The sequence below is a fragment of the Panulirus ornatus genome, chromosome 18 (genome assembly GCF_036320965.1).
Source record: "Panulirus ornatus isolate Po-2019 chromosome 18, ASM3632096v1, whole genome shotgun sequence".
In the NCBI taxonomy this organism is placed as follows: domain Eukaryota; kingdom Metazoa; phylum Arthropoda; class Malacostraca; order Decapoda; family Palinuridae; genus Panulirus; species Panulirus ornatus.
In genome coordinates this window covers 56,912,944-56,932,939 of record NC_092241.1, presented here as the reverse complement: position 1 = coordinate 56,932,939, position 19,996 = coordinate 56,912,944, and the positions used below count along the sequence as shown (strand labels likewise).

The following is a 19,996-nucleotide window of genomic DNA, read 5'->3' as shown; positions in this document are numbered from 1 at the left end:
ACCACGGCTCCCTTTCCACATTCAGGCCCCACAAAACTTCCCATGGTTTACCCCAGACGCTTCACATGCCCTGGTTCAATCCACTGACAGCATGTCAACCCCAGGTATACCACATCGTTCCAATTCACTCTATTCCTTGCACCCCTTTCACCCTCCAGCATGTTCAGGCCCCGATCACTAAAAATCTTTTTCACTCTATCCTTCCACCTCCAATTTGGTCTCCCACCTCTCCTCGTTCCCTCCACCTCTAACACATATATCCTCTTTGTCAATCTTTCCTCACTCATTCTCTCGATGTGACCAAACCACTTCAGAACACCCTCTTCTGCTCTCTCAACCTCACTCTTTTTATTACCACACATCTCTCTTACCCTTTCATTATTTACTCGATCAAACCACCTCACACAACATATTGTCCTCAAACATCTCATTTCCAGCATATCCACCCTCCTCTGCACAACTCTATGTATAGCCCATGCCTCACAACCACAAAACATTGTTCGAACCACTATTCCTTCAAACATACCCATTTTTGCTTTCCAAGGTAACGCTCTCAACTTCCACACATTTTTCAATGCTCCCAGAACTTTTGCCCCCTCCCCACCCTATGATTCACTTCCGCTTCCATCCGCTGCCACATCCACTCCCAGATATCTAAAACACTTCACTTCCTCCTATATATATATATATATATATTATTTTTTTTTTATTATACTTTGTCGCTGTCTCCCGCGTTTGCGAGGTAGCACAAGGAAACAGACGAAAGAAATGGCCCCCCCCCCATACACATGTATATACATACGTCCACACACGCAAATATACACACCTACACAGCTTTCCATGGTTTACCCCAGACGCTTCACATGCCTTGATTCAAATCCACTGACAGCACGTCAACCCTGGTATACCACATCGCTCCAATTCACTCTATTCCTTGCCCTCCTTTCACCCTCCTGCATGTTCAGGCCCCGATCACACAAAATCTTTTTCACTCCATCTTTCCACCTCCAATTTGGTCTCCCTCTTCTCCTCGTTCCCTCCACCTCCGACACATATATCCTCTTGGTCAATCTTTCCTCACTCATTCTCTCCATGTGCCCAAACCACTTCAAAACACCCTCTTCTGCTCTCTCAACCACGCTCTTTTTATTTCCACACATCTCTCTTACCCTTACGTTACTCACTCGATCAAACCGCCTCACACCACACATTGCCCCCAAACATCTCATTTCCAGCACATCCATCCTCCCGCGCACAACCCCATCCACAGCCCACGCCCCGCAACCATACAACATTGTTGGAACCACTATTCCTTCAAACATATATATATATATATATATATATATATATATATATATATATATATATATATATTTTTCTCCATTCAAACTGGAGGAAGTGAAGTGTTTTAGATATCTGGGAGTGGATCTGTCAGCGGATGGAACCATGGAAGCGGAAGCGGATCATAGGGTGGGGGAGGGGGCGAAAATTTTGGGAGCCTTGAAAAATGTGTGGAAGTCGAGAACATTATCTCGGAAAGCAAAAATGGGTATGTTTGAAGGAATAGTGGTTCCAACAATGTTGTATGGTTGCGAGGCGTGGGCTATGGATAGAGTTGTGCGCAGGAGGATGGATGTGCTGGAAATGAGATGTTTGAGGACAATGTGTGGTGTGAGGTGGTTTGATCGAGTAAGTAACGTAAGGGTAAGAGAGATGTGTGGAAATAAAAAGAGCGTGGTTGAGAGAGCAGAAGAGGGTGTTTTGAAATGGTTTGGGCACATGGAGAGAATGAGTGAGGAAAGATTGACCAAGAGGATATATGTGTCGGAGGTGGAGGGAACGAGGAGAAGAGGGAGACCAAATTGGAGGTGGAAAGATGGAGTGAAAAAGATTTTGTGTGATCGGGGCCTGAACATGCAGGAGGGTGTAAGGAGGGCAAGGAATAGGGTGAATTGGAGCGATGTGGTATACAGGGGTTGACGTGCTGTCAGTGGAGTGAATCAAGGCATGTGAGGCGTCTGGGGTGGACCATGGAAAGCTGTGTAGGTATGTATACACGTGTGTGGACATGTGTATGTACATGTGTATGGGGGGGGGGGTTGGGCCATTTCTTTCGTCTGTTTCCTTGCGCTACCTCGCAGACGCGGGAGACAGCGACAAAGTATAAAAAAAAAAAAAAAAAAAAAAAAAAATATATATATTATCCCTGGGGATAGGGGAGAAAGAATACTTCCCACGTATTCCCTGCGTGTCGTAGAAGGCGACTAAAAGGGGAGGGAGCGGTGGGCTGGAAATCCTCCCCTCGTTTTTTTTAATTTTCCAAAAGAAGAAACAGAGAAGGGAGCCAGGTGAGGATATTCCCTCAGAGGCCCAGTCCTTTGTTCTTAACGCTACCTTGCTAATGCGGGAAATGGCGAATAGTTTGAAAAATATATATATATATATATATATATATATATATATATATATATATATATATATATATACATATGTATATATATAAATATATATATAAAAAAAAATATAACCCTCTCCCACAAACGATTAGTGGCAAAAGATGGCGACAAGAGTGGATGAAGGCAAGCATGAATATATATATGCGTATCTATGTATATGTCTGTGTACGTATATGTGTGTGTATGGGTGTTTATGTATATAAGAGTGGATGAGCCATTCTTCGTCTCTTTCCTAGCACTACCTCGCAGACGCGGGACACAGCAATTAAGTATAATAAAACATATATATATATATATATATATATATATATATATATATATATATATATATATATAATATATATAATATATATATATATATATATATATATATATATATATATATATAACAATAATAACAATAACAATAATAATAAAAAATACAACCCCCCTTCCACAAAGGATTAGCGGCAAAAGACAATGAGAGAGCAAATGACACCATTCCTGAACATATACCTACATAATAATTGACTAAACACCTCCCTCCACAACAATGACAAATTGGTTAGCTAACTTCATAGGTGGCCACTAAGCCAGAGTCTACCACAGCAGCTTCCCCTCTACAATGCTTAAGTTCACTATAACAAGTTCCCAAGTACCAGTTCTTTCTCGAACCCTCCTCAATTTCTTCCTTCACAACCTCCCATTTCCTCCAGCATAGCAAACTGTTAAGATTCTCATGTATGCAGATGACCTGACAATCACTTCACAGCACCCTGGTGTCAGTGAAGCAACGATAAACTTCCAATACTATTTCACAAAACTGGGCCAATAGCAAATCCAGAAGAAAATGTCTGCATCTAATCCTTTTGACCCAAGAAAAACACAAATCCAACTTGCAAACTCCCATCAGCTTGAATGGCCAATCACTCCCACTGAACAAAACACTAACTATTCTCAGTACCACACACAACATACACGACATTCACTTTCCAAACCACAAACATCAACACATAAGGCACAATGAACTAAAAGCCTTCAGAATGTTGACTGATGCCAGAATTGGGCATGAAAAAGAATCCTTTCATCCTCTACAAACGACTCCCTTTCTTCTCTAACTAAAACCTTAACTGTCTGTCACACACTATGTCAAAAGTAAATGTAACAAAACAGCAAACCAAACAAAATAACACCTTGAACAATCACTAGCTGCCTCACAACCACAAACACTCAACACTTACACAAAAAAATTTCCTACTCACACAATTCCATCTCAATATGCTCGACACTCATTTCTTTGCAAAAGCAGTAGACCTTTGCACCCCAACCACTTTAAAATACTAACCACCAATCCCTCAGTAGACAAAGAAATAGCCTATCAGTGTCTCACACTACACTAAACTTTACTTACAGATCATCCTACCCACAGCAAGCATTGCCTTTACAAAACCCATAAAAGCTAAAATGATTCGACATGCACTAAACTCCTGCCCTTCCAACTCAGACTTAAACACCATCTCATCAGTCATACATCCACACTTTATGTACGCTCTGGACACTACCCTTCCTACATTACCACAAACAATGATTTCACACAACTCACAACCCTTCATGCCCATGGTGCAACAACCACATTGAAGACACTGAATACATACTGCTCATGTGCCCTGCACTTTCCCTACCAAGGGACACACATTACTACACTTTATGAATTATGTTCCACCTGGAAGAATGGCTAGGTCCTTGAGTGGTGATGGAGTTTCTTAAAGTAAAAGGGGATGCCTGCAGTAAGAAGTAGTATGTACATATGTGATTACTGTTTGAGTGTTATGGGAAGAAAGGTGTTGTGTTGCCCCATCTCTTAACATTTAGTGTGCATTTATATGTGTGTGTGTGTGTGTGTGTGTGTGTGTGTGTGTGTGTGTGCAATAAATCACCTCTCAGACACACTAATTCTTTAGTTATACTAGTATAAACTTTAATTCACATCAATTACAATATCTGATTTCAATAACAATGCTGTGGTGAAGTCCTTTTTTCCTTAAATATTGCAATTATCTTCAAAGTGAAGTCCTTTTTTCCTTAAATATTGCAATCATCTTCAAAGTCATTCAGTACTCCCATTTTACCAATGCCTCTATGAGAAGATGCAACCTATTCACAACACTTTTCATGAGACTCATTCTCAAACACATTTCTCTCATATTTCTATATCATTGAGCACTTATTTGTATTCACAATAAAAAAAAACAAGTGAATTCCTTCCTTCTTACTTATCTTTTTCACCTGTAAAGTGCTTATTAACCAATATCAACATGATTGGTGTTCAGAATTTGTATCGTTTGTTCAACAACCCTTTGACTTCAAGTGAAAAGAGTCAGTCTATTGCAGGTAAAAATGTAGGACAGGAGTTACTTATAACAATCGCTTCTGAGTAAATGTTCCATTAAAGGTAACACTCAGTTGGCGGTGAATCAATTCAGCATTCAAAAGTTTCAAGGAAGCAGGCGGAGTTCAACTGTCTTGTACTTCACCTTGTACCACTCACAGTTCATAAGGAAGCACAAGCACTCGTCTGACTGAAACAGGCAGCACTGACGTACTTTGTGGTGAAATAGAGAGAGCAAAGTCCTCATGTTTTATAATAAAACAAGTAGTATTTACGCACTGTGCTGTAAAGTAGGTCGTAATCACGTTTTACACCTGTTAGTGAGGCTTGTCATGTTTTGATATCCAACCGAAAATACTTCCACTTCACTAAATCACTAAAATACTAATCAAGCAATTTCTAACGTGAAACACGGAACTGGAACACACTTGACAGAATGACACTTGTTCTCGTAATAAGTTTCTATGAAGGCAAGGTGTATTCACATGAATCTTAACTCAATCCGAAACCGTATAACATGATAACGTAGTGAAAGTTGCGTGACAGAGTAACAGGGGCGAGTGAGGGGGGGGTGCACTGCCCTATATGTTGAGTCTGTACGACACCAGCCGTCTGTATGACCTGCCTTCACCTGTCACCCACCACAGGCACTCCAAACACAGAGTTCGGTGACACCTGTATGTGTAAGGGTTAGTAAGGGTTATGTGTGTGTGTATGTCTGTGTCCAGCGGGGGGTGGGGTACGGGGCCGGGGGTGCCCCTCTGGTGACGGAGGTAAACAAAGCGCCATGCTGTGTTGTGGAGCTGGCAGCCACCACCAGCGGCCGCTGCTTCGCCATACCCCCCTCCCCGCCAATATAACCTACCACTTCTCAGGAGTCCTTAAACCGAGGGAGCACCTTCTTACCTATCTGACGCTGTCCTGTTTCATTTTATACGGTCTTGAGGATCCACCGAGTGAAGATCAGCGTCCAGAAACGTATAGGAGCCATTAAAACTTGAAAATTAGAACGAGCGGTTCCACTGGTTTGTTTAGGCGCGCTATGTCCTCAACACTGGCTATCCGAAACTAATATTCACTGCATTTTCTAGTCTTCATATTTTTCTCACTTATGACACAATGCAAGAAGTGCATATTCCGAAGGTACGCAATTTAATAAATAATTTGAGTGCCGTATTTCAGTATAAAAAAGGTCCGTATATGCGTTTCAGTATGTAAAATCGGAACGACAATGGGAGATAGGACGATCTGCGTCTCGAACAGCCTCAAGGCCATCGATCCGGCATTGCGCCCTCTGCAGTGTTGCCAGATCCCAGTAATAGGATTTGATGTAAGCAATTATTGTACAACTACATTGTAATGTAGATGGTTATTCCACCTCCTTTGTCCATTGTGGCAACTGCAGTAGCCGAGGTTGGAGTTACTTCAGTATATTTGTGCGATATAGTAAGCTTTTTTCAGCCTCTGGCTCCCTTCAACACACAGGACCTCAAAAAGAACTGCATATTTAAAACTTATGAATGTACACTTCTTAACGCAATATGTTTGACGGTCAACCAAAAGCAGGTAAACCTAAGATAGTTTCCTATTGACTGAACTTGGACAGAGGATATCCGTCATAGGAAGTGTGTAATGGGAAATACCTGTGCATTTTTGACTTGGCATCTGGAGCGCTGCGCATACAAAGATAACTTGCATAATTACATTGCTGTTACATTTTGCGTCAAAGCTAAGTTGACATGTTTGTTACGTATGAATATAGTCTGCAAATCAGGTATGGTTTTCGTGCAACAGTTTTTGCTTTACAAATATGCAGGTAGAATCTTCCTCCACGCATGACTAGTGGTATCGCTTATTTAATAGGCGGTGAGGTTTTAGTTATTCCGTTTAGGTCATTGCATCATGTGAGCGAGGTACAGTGGAAGCATTGTTGTCTTGGGAGATTACCTTGTGCATGTTAATTCAAGTTATAGGTCACTTTAACTGTTCTGATCAATATGCTCAGTGCAATGCATACCGATCTGCTGTATGTAATTATAATCGCTCACGACTCTAGATGGAGAAGATATTCAAAATGGTATCTGCAGAAGTTAACACGACCATAATCACCGTACATTCTTGAGCGCATACACTGAACAATCAAATACAAGCAGAGTAAACAAAGTCAGTGTCCCAAGGGAATTCTACTCCGGATGGCGTCAGTCGACCTTTTACTGGAAAAAATCTAAGGACTGACAAACATTGATTTAATTTATCATTCAGATAATATTTCCTCCAACTGATTTGACAGTAAGTAACTGGAGGTTGAGGGGTGATTTAATACGTCTTGGTCATGTCAATGTACCTCGGCCGCTGGGGTAAGGAGAAGCAACGTGTCAGACTGATTCTATGTAGATCTCCAAATATTTTACATAATACGAACAAAAAGAAATATCAAAACGAAGTGATGGAAATACGAGAGATTTGATGTCTGCTGATTTTAAACTACAGATGATGTCTACCTGGCAATGGCAACACTGTCTGCTGACATCAGAGAAAATGGTTCATTCTAATCCATGTGCTTTTTGGCCGCCTGACTTGTTCAGACAAGTCTAGTTGCACATAGTTCGTATATACCCTAAAGATAAAAAATGGAATCAATAATTCTTTCTAAAGAAAAGAATTGAGCACATTACATAAGTTAAGGTAATCCATATGAAACGAATCAAATTCGCTTGCCAATTTGAATGTTTTTTCTTTTCATTAAGCAAATCTTTAAGCTCACAAGGGCCATCTATGCTGTGATCGTGGATGCAGCCGTACAGTTATCTTAAAAGCCGAAGGTACTGAACATTATTCGATTATTAGTTATAACGTTACACTGACTACTTAATAACCATAATAACCCTGATGATTGAGAGCTTAAATACGCAACCAAACTTGTCAGCTGATGACATAACTGTAAAAAGACTGTGGCAATTAATTTTGCTGTTCACTTGAAATACTTGAGGGTACTACAACGAAGACGGGAAAACAAACTTTTCACTCGTCAGTCCAGATTAACAATCTTAAGGAATATGAATATTCGTGACATCTATTCTTTTCTCAAGTATTATTATTTCCACTACTGGATCATCTTGCATCATCTTGGGAACTCGGTCACGAAAACAAACCCTTATACCATAAGTTAAATCTAATATGGTTTCAGCAGAGGAGTCTGAAAACAATGGGGGGAAATGTGACATCTGTTAGTGTACTGAGGTAGTTCGGTCCAAAGGCTCCTGCAACCAGCTGTTTGCATTTCATTTTCAATTTGATTTTTTATTTTCAGTGTCTAAATAATCAGCAGTGGACAACTTATTAATTACAGTACGGCGTATGTCTGAGTGGTCAATATTTCAAATATAATTGTTGTGACTCTAATACACCAACGCTTATTAGGTGAGGTCTATGACAAAGCTTTACAAAGTGATTTGTTCATGGGTTAACTTTAGTTTAGCTAGACGTTAAGATAACAACCACTGCTTGTTTATCGATGCCGAAAAATTATGGAACAGTTAGGGAGTTATGAGATTTTGCTAAATGCAAGAAAACTGAAAAGTATATAGGACGGCTAACCATTGCCAGGAGAGTCCTGTATTTCTAAATAAACAGAAGATACCCGAATCTGGAAGTAAATAGAAATAAGCCATTTCAGCCTGAATATTACTGTTGATTTACATGGCTAGTGTCATCATAGCACAGCATAATTATTCCCAGACCTTTCCAGGACCAAAAAGAAAATAGCTCATGTCCTGGTTTTTCAGAGGTTAAGGTAACCAGTCATGATACTGAGCAGAGAGAGGCTCAGCCTGTACAGTGTGCTCTCAAATCAGTCAGTGACTCAACGTTTACACCACACTTGACGGAGATAATGCGACATACAACGATGGCTTTGCATCCGAGGGACAATTAGTTAGCACAGAGAGAAAAATAAGTCCCGTATGGCAACAGCGTTCGCCTAGCGGTTTGCTTTGCTTCGTTCAGTGATCCTTGTGCGGCGCGTCAGCTGTGCTAGTGAGTTAAAGTGGTTGAGGGCGATGGGTACGTCATGTTACTTCACCTTGCCCTAGGCGTTCTCTAAGCTTAATACATTACTAAACTACAATATATATATATATATATATATATATATATATATATATATATATATATATATATATATATATATATATTTTTTTTTTTTTTTTCAAACTATTCGCCATTTCCCGCATTAGCGAGGTAGCGTTAAGAACAGAGGACTGGGCCTTTCAGGGAATAATCCTCACCTGGCCCTCTTCTCTGTTCCTTCTTTTGGAAAATTAAAAAAAAAAAAAAACGAGAGGGGAGGATTTCCAGTCCCCCGCCCCCTCCCCTTTTGGTCGCTTCCTACGACACGCAGGGAATACGTGGGAAGTATTCTTTCTCTCCTATCCCCAGGGATAATATATATATATATATATATATATATATATATATATATATATATATATATAGGGGAAATCGCAGTTCAATATGAGTTTAGATTATATTTATTCAAACATTACACTACGCATGTTTCACGGAACAAATCTGCCTCATCAGGTGTAAATAATTTACAAAGTTTCAAGATCCAACGCCAGCATAAAGGCTTGTGTGCATCCTCTTTCTGTCATAACAGATTAGAAACTGTTTCTACTCAGGCATGGCGTCAGTAAGACGATATACGCAAGCCTTTGTGCTTGTGTTGGAATTTGAAACTTTGAGGATTGTTTATACCAGATGAGGCAGATTTTTTGTCCTCTGTGGAACAGGTTGTGTAATGGAAAGTTTGAATAAATTATCTCAACTCCTACTGAGGTGCGATTTCCCCTTCATGAAAGATTATCACGGATTAGTTATTTGTCTTTTGTTTGCTAGCTGAGATGGTACGGGCAACTGAGGCCCTGATCAAGGCCATCTCATTAACGCCATATATATATATATATATATATATATATATATATATATATATATATATATATATATATATATATATATATATATGGGGGGATAGGGGATTAAGAATACTTCCCACGTATTCCCTGCGTGTCGTAGAAGGCGACTAAAAGGGGAGGGAGCGGGGGGCTGGAAATCCTCCCCTCTGGTTTTTTTTTTTTTTTTCCAAAAGAAGGAACAGAGGGGGCCAGGTGAGGATATTCCAAAAAAGGCCCAGTCCCCTGTTCTTAACGCTACCTCGCTAACGCGGGAAATGGCGAATAGTTTAAAAGAAAAAAAAGATATATATATATATATATATATATATATATATATATATATATATATATATGGTTTGGATGGTATTGCAGTGGAATTTATTAAAAAAGGGGGTGACTGTATTGTTGACTGGTTGTTAAGGTTATTTAATGTATGTATGACTCATGTATGAATCAAGGCATGTGAAGCGTCTGGGGTAAACCATGGAAAGCTGTGTAGGTATGTATATTTGCGTGTGTGGACGTATGTATATACATGTGTATGGGGGGGTTGGGCCATTTCTTTCGTCTGTTTCCTTGCACTACCTCGCAAACGCGGGAGACAGCGGCAAAAAAAAAAAAAAAATACATATATATATATATATATATATATATATATATATATATATATATATATATATATATATATATTCTTTCTTTCAAACTATTCGCCATTCCCCGCGTTAGCAAGGTAGCCTTAAGAACAGAGGACTGGGCCTCTGAGGGAATATCCTCACCTGGCCCCCTTCTCTGCTCCTTCTTTTGGAAAATTAAAAAAAAAAAAAAAAATATATATATATATATATATATATATATATATATATATATATATATATATATATATATATATATATATATACGTTGAAATGTATAGGCATGTATATGTGCTTGTGTGGACGTGTATGTATATACATGTATATGTGGGTGGGTTGGGCCTTTCTTTCGTCTGTTTACTTGCGCTACCTCACTAACGCGGGAGACAGCGACAAAGTACAATAAATAAAAAAAAAATAAGTGAATATATATACTAGCCTGAGCCAAGTACCCACATTAACAACCAACCTATTAGGGTGGATGAACAGCAGGGCTGAGTGTGGACTGACTGCCATAATCAGGATTCGAACCTATGCCCTTGATCCTGGGCTGCCCGTGAATGCGTCACGGTCAGGAATGCTTACCGATACACTACGGAGGACACCTCTCCGTTTCTCGCATTGGCGAAGTAGCGCCAGGAACAAACGAAGAAAGGCCGTCCATTCTCTAGCTGTTATGTGTAATGCACCGAAACCACAGCTCCCTATCCACATTCAGGCCCCACAGACCTTTCCATAGACGCTTCACCATGCCCTGGTTAAGCTTACATTTGACACCACGTCGCCCCCTGTATATCACCTCCTTCCAATTTACTCTCCCGTTCCCGTCGGTATTCAAAGGACATTGTTGACTGCAGAATGTTATAAAAGATAAAGGCAATCGTGATATTCAATGCCCCTCCCCCCCTCCCCTCCCCGCAAAGGTCTTTGCTCGTAAGGTCAACCTTAGATGCGGTCATGGAAGTCCATCAATATGGTTGACGGTTTGTACATTCAAAACAATAGGTAGTAAAACCGAGTATTTCGCTAAACATATAAAACCCTCAGATGACGAGGGTAAAATGGATTCTATCTATCTATCTATCTATCTATCTATCTATCTATCTATCTATATACATATATATAAATATATATATATATATATATATATATATATATATATATATATATATATATATATATATATATATATATATCGTGCGCATTAAACCAGCTTTTAAAACTGTAAGGGAAGAAACTGTGGAAAATATGGCCAAATGATGTTTTCTTTTTCTTTTTTTGATTTCCTTTTTCAGTTACTATAACCTGATTATAACGTAAACATCATGACACATGCTGTCTGTCCATTTCAGTACATTCAGTGTTCGACAGCAATGGATGCAAAATATATGACACGATTGAAAGGATTAGAAAATTTGACCTATACAGAAGGGGTTATGGGCTTGTGAGACGCGCCCAGCTACTGCTGCCTCCCATAGATTCTATAAGACGAGATATATGACAACTGACCATTATGATAACTCCTTTTATCGAAAAAAAAAATGAAGCTATGAAATTCTATTGTCTCACCTTCTTCCAACAATATTCTCAATTTTAAGATTCAAAATCACACATGCCTTGAATACAGAGAAGAGTCAGGGATGACTTAATCACAACTTTTACATTTTTCAAAAGGTCGATGACGTAGACAGTGAACGGTTATGCAAGAGATATAGGGATACAACAACCAAAAAATATAACATGAAATTAAGCAAAAACTTTCTTTAAAAAGACGAGGAAATTCTTTATAATACAAGAGTGGTGTGTGAACGTAATAAAATGCTTGACAACACACGGATATGAGAATGTTCAAGAGATGGGGGCCCCACGAGTGTACAACCCCTCCCTGTACAGTACAAATAGTTACGTAATTGCACACACGGAACAATGATTTCACTCAATCTTCTTTTTTTCATACTTTTTGTTTTATCATTCATATGGTCATGATAACAGTTATGTATACATTCCCGTACCATGGCTAACAACAATAGAAAATGAATTTTAAGAAAGACCTTTCGATAACGAGATAATGGTACGTTAACGTAAAGGTTTTTATTTACTGGTTCTCTAGTTCGAAGCTCTCCCAAGCGCCTGCAATAATCACACGGTAATGGCAGGAGCGCGGTGTTAGTTCCGCCATGACACACGACTTGCCTAGTATCGGTCATGGTGACGTCAGACGCCACGTATTTCCTGTTTCTGCACCGAAACCAGGGTTGGGAAGGGGAGGAGTCTATTATATAATGATGATCCAAATCTTACGTATATTCGATAATAAATGAATCGGATGTTATCCAGTTATAATTCCACGTCAAATTTGCTCTTGACATCTAAAAATCAAACAACCTTGCTTTAAATTCTCTTTCTCAAGTACAAGGTTAAAAGACCTGGTTGTAATTTCTTGCCCTAATACTTTGATCTCAAACACTGATATACGTCTTGTAAGAATTTTCTTGACTTACACATGAACGTCTTATACTAAAAAGGATTTAAATTACGGTCATATATTCGGTTAAATTGTACTAGATTAAGTTGGACTAGAATATTTATAGCGACTGGTTTGGCTATACAGAATAAATACTACCCCGCCTCAACATAATGGCTGGCAATCAGGGTTAAACCTAATAAGGTCAGTGCGCATCTATGGCTTCCGTGCTGGATACATTAGTAAAGTCTGCTAGGCTAACGTTAGCTGCCGACACCAAAAACTGCATTGACATAGTGCTTCCATTAGCCGTCATTCTCTCTCATTTATTTTGAAATGTTTAATTGTTTGTGGATTTTCAGACCTTCATCCGTAGGAAGGTCAGGTTTAAACTAAGATTTCGGTAGACCAAGCAGTAATGTTTTGAATCCATGCCTTGTACATAAGCAGTTTAAGTTAAATAATAAGGATGTAAAAGAAATAAATATTGCATCGAGGTTATAACTGCTGTAAAAAAAATCTAATCATTATATCCTGAGTAATATTGTAGTAATCTTGGAACACTGCAATGTCATCTACAATGTTTTCCTGATTATTGTACTGACAAGTCGAAATATTCCATTAATTTGTATTATCAATTGTGAATACGAATGATCTATGTAAATGATGCAAATTTTGCTTTAAATAAATTTTCTTAAGGTTCGTCTCACCAAAATACTTATGATTATCGCTTTCAAACTGATAACAACTAATTTTGGGAAGGTCTTGTTGACTGCGTTCGGGAGCAGGGCATGGTCTGACATACTGCTGGGGCAGTTCACCTTGTTAAACCCTTCCTTCCTTCCTATGTACTCGAGAGCAAAAAGCGATTTTTCCCTTAAGAAACTATTTCGTTTTTCCATGAATATTGGCGTTATAATACTCCTTGCAAGCTTTCTATCATCGTGGTAGTTATTATATTGATCTTGACACACTTCTATGCATAGACCCTTCTGAAAATTGAGCTCGGCAGTGAAATTTCCTTCCAAAGATGCCCTGCCCAAGAGTGCGGTGATCCAGACGCGCACGATTGCCAACTGGTAATTTTCATGATCAAATTAGTAAAAATTTGGCCATGAAGAAACAGTTTGGTAATGGGAAATTGTGGTTTGGTATTCTGGTAATGGAATGGCCAACAATGGTAATAATGAATCCGGGTATGCTAATAATATACTCTCTATTTCTCTCACTATACTCTGTAGATTCATCAAAATTTCCATTATATCCGATGCTGGCGATATGCAAGGGACACAGGACGGAAGTACATTCAGGCAGACAGACACCAACGTGTCATGACGACTGTACGATACGTTCAGTTTTCGTCCGCGTGAGCTGAGGTCGTCCGCCAGACTATGATAATGTTTACAGTAATTATGGACCCCAAAGTAACGCTTATTCCCTCTGTAGTTTGTGTCTAAGGTAAACATAACGGGAAGAAAATACGCCAAATTTGTCCCATATTTATCCATTATCATCACTAAAACCCCTAGGTAATTTGTGATGCTAGAACTAAGCGTGTACGAATGTTATATATATATATATATATATATATATATATATATATATATATATATATATATATATATATATATATATATATTTTTTTTTTTTTTTTTTTTTTTCTTTTGCTTTGTCGCTGTCTCCCGCGTTTGCGAGGTAGCGCAAGGAAACAGACGAAAGAAATGGCCCAACCCACCCCCATACACATGTATATACATACACGTCCACACACGCAAATATACATACCTACACAGCTTTCCATGGTTTACCCCAGACGCTTCACATGCCCTGATTCAATCCACGGACAGCACGTCAACCCCGGTATACCACATCGATCCAATTCACTCTATTCCTTGCCCTCCTTTCACCCTCCTGCATGTTCAGGCCCCGATCACACAAAATCTTTTTCACCCCATCTTTCCACCTCCAATTTGGTCTCCTACTTCTCCTCGTTCCCTCCACCTCCGACACATACATCCTCTTGGTCAATCTTTCCTCACTCATTCTCTCCATGTGCCCAAACCATTTCAAAACACCCTCTTCTGCTCTCTCAACCACGCTCTTTTTATTTCCACACATCTCTCTTACCCTTACGTTACTTACTCGATCAAACCACCTCACACCACACATTGTCCTCAAACATCTCATTTCCAGCACATCCACCCTCCTGCGCACAACTCTATCCATAGCCCATGCCTCGCAACCATACAACATTATTGGAACCACTATTCCTTCAAACATACCCATTTTTGCTTTCCGAGATAATGTTCTCGACTTCCACACATTCTTCAAGACTCCCAGGATTTTCGCCCCCTCCCCCACCCTATGATCCACTTCCGCTTCCATGGTTCCATCCGCTGCCAGATCCACTCCCAGATATCTAAAACACTTTACTTCCTCCAGTTTTTCTCCATTCAAACTTACCTCCCAATTGACTTGACTCTCAACCCTACTGTACCTAATAACCTTGCTCTTATTCACATTTACTCTTAACTTTCTTCTCTCACACACTTTACCAAACTCAGTCACCAGCTTCTGCAGTTTCTCACATGAATCAGCCACCAGCGCTGTATCATCAGCGAACAACAACTGACTCACTTCCCAAGCTCTCTCATCCACAACAGACTTCATACTTGCCCCTCTTTCCAAAACTCTTGCATTCACCTCCCTAACAACCCCATCCATAAACAAATTAAACAACCATGGAGACATCACACACCCCTGCCGCAAACCTACATTCACTGAGAACCAATCACTTTCCTCTCTTCCTACACGTACACATGCCTTACATCCTCGATAAAAACTTTTCACTGCTTCTAACAACTTGCCTCCCACACCATATATTCTTAATACCTTCCACAGAGGTAGCTGTGTATGATCGTGGCCACACGAGAACACATGCATGTCACACGGTAGCTGTGTATGATCGTGGCCACACGAGAACACATGCATGTGTCACACGGCAGCTGTGTATGATCGTGGCCACACGAGAACACATGCATGTGTCACACGGCAGCTGTGTATGATTGTGGCCACACGAGAACACATGCATGTGTCACACGGCAGCTGTGTATGATTGTGGCCACACGAGAACACATGCATGTGTCATACGGCAGCTGTGTATGATCGTGGCCACACGAGAACACATGCATGTGTCACACGGCAGCTGTGTATGATTGTGGCCACACGAGAACACATGCATATGTCACACGGCAGCTGTGTATGATTGTGGCCACACGAGAACACATGCATGTGTCATACGGCAGCTGTGTATGATTGTGGCCACACGAGAACACATGCATGTGTCACACGGCAGCTGTGTATGATTGTGGCCACACTATCTAATCTTCAGTAAGACACGACTGCATATAAATGGGAAAGTCCACAATGGTATGATACGTGAATCATTATAAAGTCTTACCAGTCATTTTCCAGGTCTGCAGTCTGAAATCCTTAAACTGTTTTATTTGTTCATAATTCTCGCGATTGAACTGCAAATATTTCCCCGAGATTTGAATCTATAAGTCCTGTCTATGAAACCAAAAATTTGGTTTGCCCTTTTCACCGCATCTCCCATTGGTTGTCACCGGAAAACATTACACCGTTTTTTTTTTTCTTTAACTCATTTACCTTTGGATCATGAGAATTTATTCTTTAGTGTGCTAACTCTTTATAATTATCGATATCAAATTTCACTCAGCTCATCTATGAGACCAGTCTATCAGTGTGTATATGTCAGTTTGAAGTTGTGGACGTTCGCTTTCAGTTGTATATTTATTTCCTAAATCTGCGGGCAGCTCACAATGTAACCCAATATTGATAACAACAAAATAAATAAGAAAGAGAACCGGTTCCAGAACTGATCCCTGTGGAACAACACTTGTTACGCGTAACCATTCAGAAGTTTGGGCATTGTTCGATGACCCTTTTGTTTACGATCAGTCAACCAATAGCCTAGCCCCTGAGTACAACCTCATCTATGGTACCATGACACCTAACCTTTGTTCGTAACCTTCCACGAAGAACTGAATCCATCCTCCCCCATTCTTTTTTTTTTTTTTTATTTAAACCGATACATCACCTACTACACCTTCATCATACATGCTCATTGTATCATAAAAGAAATAAAGTAGTTCTTTTTTTTTCACGAGCGATTTCATCCAAAGTCAGGATGAAAATATTTCTTGTATTGAACGATGGTTTTTGAAAATATTTTACAATTTTGTCTCGAATGATGATTTCCGTAAGTTTTCCAGGCACATTTTGAGCTAACTGGACGATAATTTCCGGGGCAGTGACTTACTTTCCTTTTTTCCCGATATTCGTGTCACTCTGCTACTTTCCCTGCAGCAAGTGACAATGAATCCAGCAACCAACCTCATTTTTCATTTTCTTTCATCGTCCTTGAATAAATTTTGTCTGGTCCTACGACTTTGTTTACTTCGTTTCATTCACTGTTGAGAGTAAACCTTCAACTTTTATGTCAATATATTGTAGAATGTCCTCCTTTCTTAGACTCAAACTGAATTCTGGAAATGAGTTATCTTCATTTGTAAATACAGACGAATGTATATTTATATTTGATTATTTTGCTTTGTCACTGTCTCCCGCGTTAGCGAGGAAGCGCAAGGAAACAGACGAATGGCCCAACCCGCCCACATACACATGTATATACATACACGTCCACACACGCAAAATTACATACCTATACATCTCAATGAACACACACACACACACACACACACACACACACACACACACACACATATATATATATATATATATATATATATATATATATATATATATATATATATATATATATATATATATATAGGTATATATATATATATATATATATATATATATATATATATATATATATATATATATATATATATATATATATATACACACAGACATATACATATATACACATGTACATAATTCATAGTCTGTCTTTATTTATTCCCATCGCCACCTCGCCACACATGAAATAACAACCCCCTCCCCCTCATGTGTGCGAGGTAGCGCTAGGAAAAGACAACAAAGGCCCCATTTGTCCACACTCAGTCTCTAGCTGTCATGTAATAATGCACTGAAACCACAGCTCCCTTTCCACATCCAGGCCCCACACAACTTTCCATGGATTACCCCAGACGCTTCACATGCCCTGGTTCAATCCACTGACAGCACGTCGACCCCGGTATACCACATCGTCCCAATTCACTCTATTCCTTGCCCGCCTTTCACCCTCCTGCATGTTCAGGCCCCGATCACTCAAAATCTTTTTCACTCCATCTTTCCACCTCCAATTTGGTCTCCCACTTCTCCTCGTTCCCTCCACCTCTGACATATATATCCTCTTGGTCAATCTTTCATCACTCATTCTCTCCATGTGACCAAACCATTTCAAAACATCCTTTTCTGCTCTCTCAACCACATTCTTTTTATTACCACACATCTCTCTTACCCTATTATTACTTACTCGATCAATCCACCTCACACCACATATTGTCCTCAAACATCTCATTTCCAGCACATCCACCCTCCTGCGCACAACTCTATCCATAGCCCACGCCTCGCAACCATACAACATTGTTGGAACCACTATTCCTTCAAACATACCCATTTTTGCTTTCTGAGATAATGTTCTCGACTTCTGAACATTCTTCAAGGCTCCCAGAATTTTCGCCCTCTCCCCCACCCTATGATCACTTCCGCTTCCATGGTTCCATCCGCTGCCAGATCCACTCCCAGATATCTAAAACACTTTACTTCCTCCAGTTTTTCTCCATTCAAACTTACCTCCCAATTGCCTTGACCCTCAACCCTACTGTACCTAATAACCTTGCTCTTATTCACATATACTCTTAACTTTCTTCTTTCACACACTTTACCAAACTTAGTCACCAGCTTCTGCAGTTTCTCATATATATATATATATATATATATATATATATATATATATATATATATATATATATATATATATATATATATATTTCAGATCTCTGCAATGTCCTCGTTGTCTGGAACCAAGACGCCGTTTTCTGTAATCACTGGACCAGTTGAAGGGTAATGATCCATTTGCTCCGACCGTAACTTTTAAAATTCATTAGGGTTCATCTTGGAATTTTCTTCACTAGAAAGTTTTCATACTGACGTTTATTTTGAAGCATGTATTTTAGTTTCTACATGCATTTTTTTTTTTTTATAGCATATTCTCTCACGTTGCTTGATGGTCCATTTGAGTTTCTGTATTCTACTTTCTTATGAGCGTTTCTTTACTTTACCACTCCACAACTCTGCTCTCACTCTGGATAACACCGCATACTATGCCAATGGCACACTTGCTCTACTGCTTTGAAAGTTTTACTGAAGCTTTTCCAAACTACGTTCTTGTCGTTTTCATCCAGGGTCTGCCGCACGTCAAGAGCGATGCAAAGATCGTCAACTTTTGACAGTTTAGGATCTGTTATTCTGTCGGAATTATGAAGATGACCAGCACTACGGGCAGTGCTGAAGATATCTCAAAAATGATTTGTCAGTGATCACTCGCACCAAAAATGTCTCCCGCCGGTGGAACCCTCGTTTTCTGCAAAAACTAAATGTCATAAGATCTCATCGCAAGTCGTTTTCTCAGCCAATTGGATTTGGGTATTATCAAGCAAATGTAGATAGAATTCGCGCCCGGAGCCACTGGAAAGGAATTTCCTCCCTGACCTTATTTGCGCCACCCTCAGCTATACCATTAACCACCCTTAGCTATACCATCAGCCACCCTTAGCTATACCATCATTTTACAGGTTTCCCAACTTGTGAGATCCGTACCTCATTCAAATCCTACCACATTAATAGACGAGTTTCTGTTCTCTTCCACTATCGCAAACAGCCTCGTTAGCACCCAGTGGTACAGCTGTTGCGGTGTGAATTCAGTTGTATTTCAGCCACTGTTCTCCTGAACTGGGTGCGTGTGTCGCCGTCGGGGCGCATGGCATGGACGCGAGGCACGCAATAACTGGTTGCTGCTTCCCATAGATTTTGTGTGGAGAACAACTCAACGAGGATTGTCCACTCTGATG

General features: G+C 39.7%; 1 protein-coding gene across 5 annotated transcripts in view; it reads right to left on the bottom strand.

Moving 5' to 3' along the window:
* LOC139755138 (uncharacterized) overlaps positions 1 to 19,996 on the bottom strand; it is a 56,639-nt gene that overhangs the window by 20,335 nt on the left and 16,308 nt on the right. Inside the window, exon 1 of one of the 5 annotated variants that reach the window (XM_071673283.1) lies at positions 5,731 to 6,422. The exons of 1 other annotated variant lie outside the window; for it this stretch is intronic. The gene's annotated coding sequence lies outside the window, so the exon portion shown is untranslated. Of the gene's footprint in view, positions 1 to 5,103; positions 5,125 to 5,252; positions 5,419 to 5,730; positions 6,423 to 19,996 lie in introns of those variants that run through there. 3 more of the 5 variants (XM_071673278.1, XM_071673281.1, XM_071673282.1) reach the window with 3 other exon arrangements.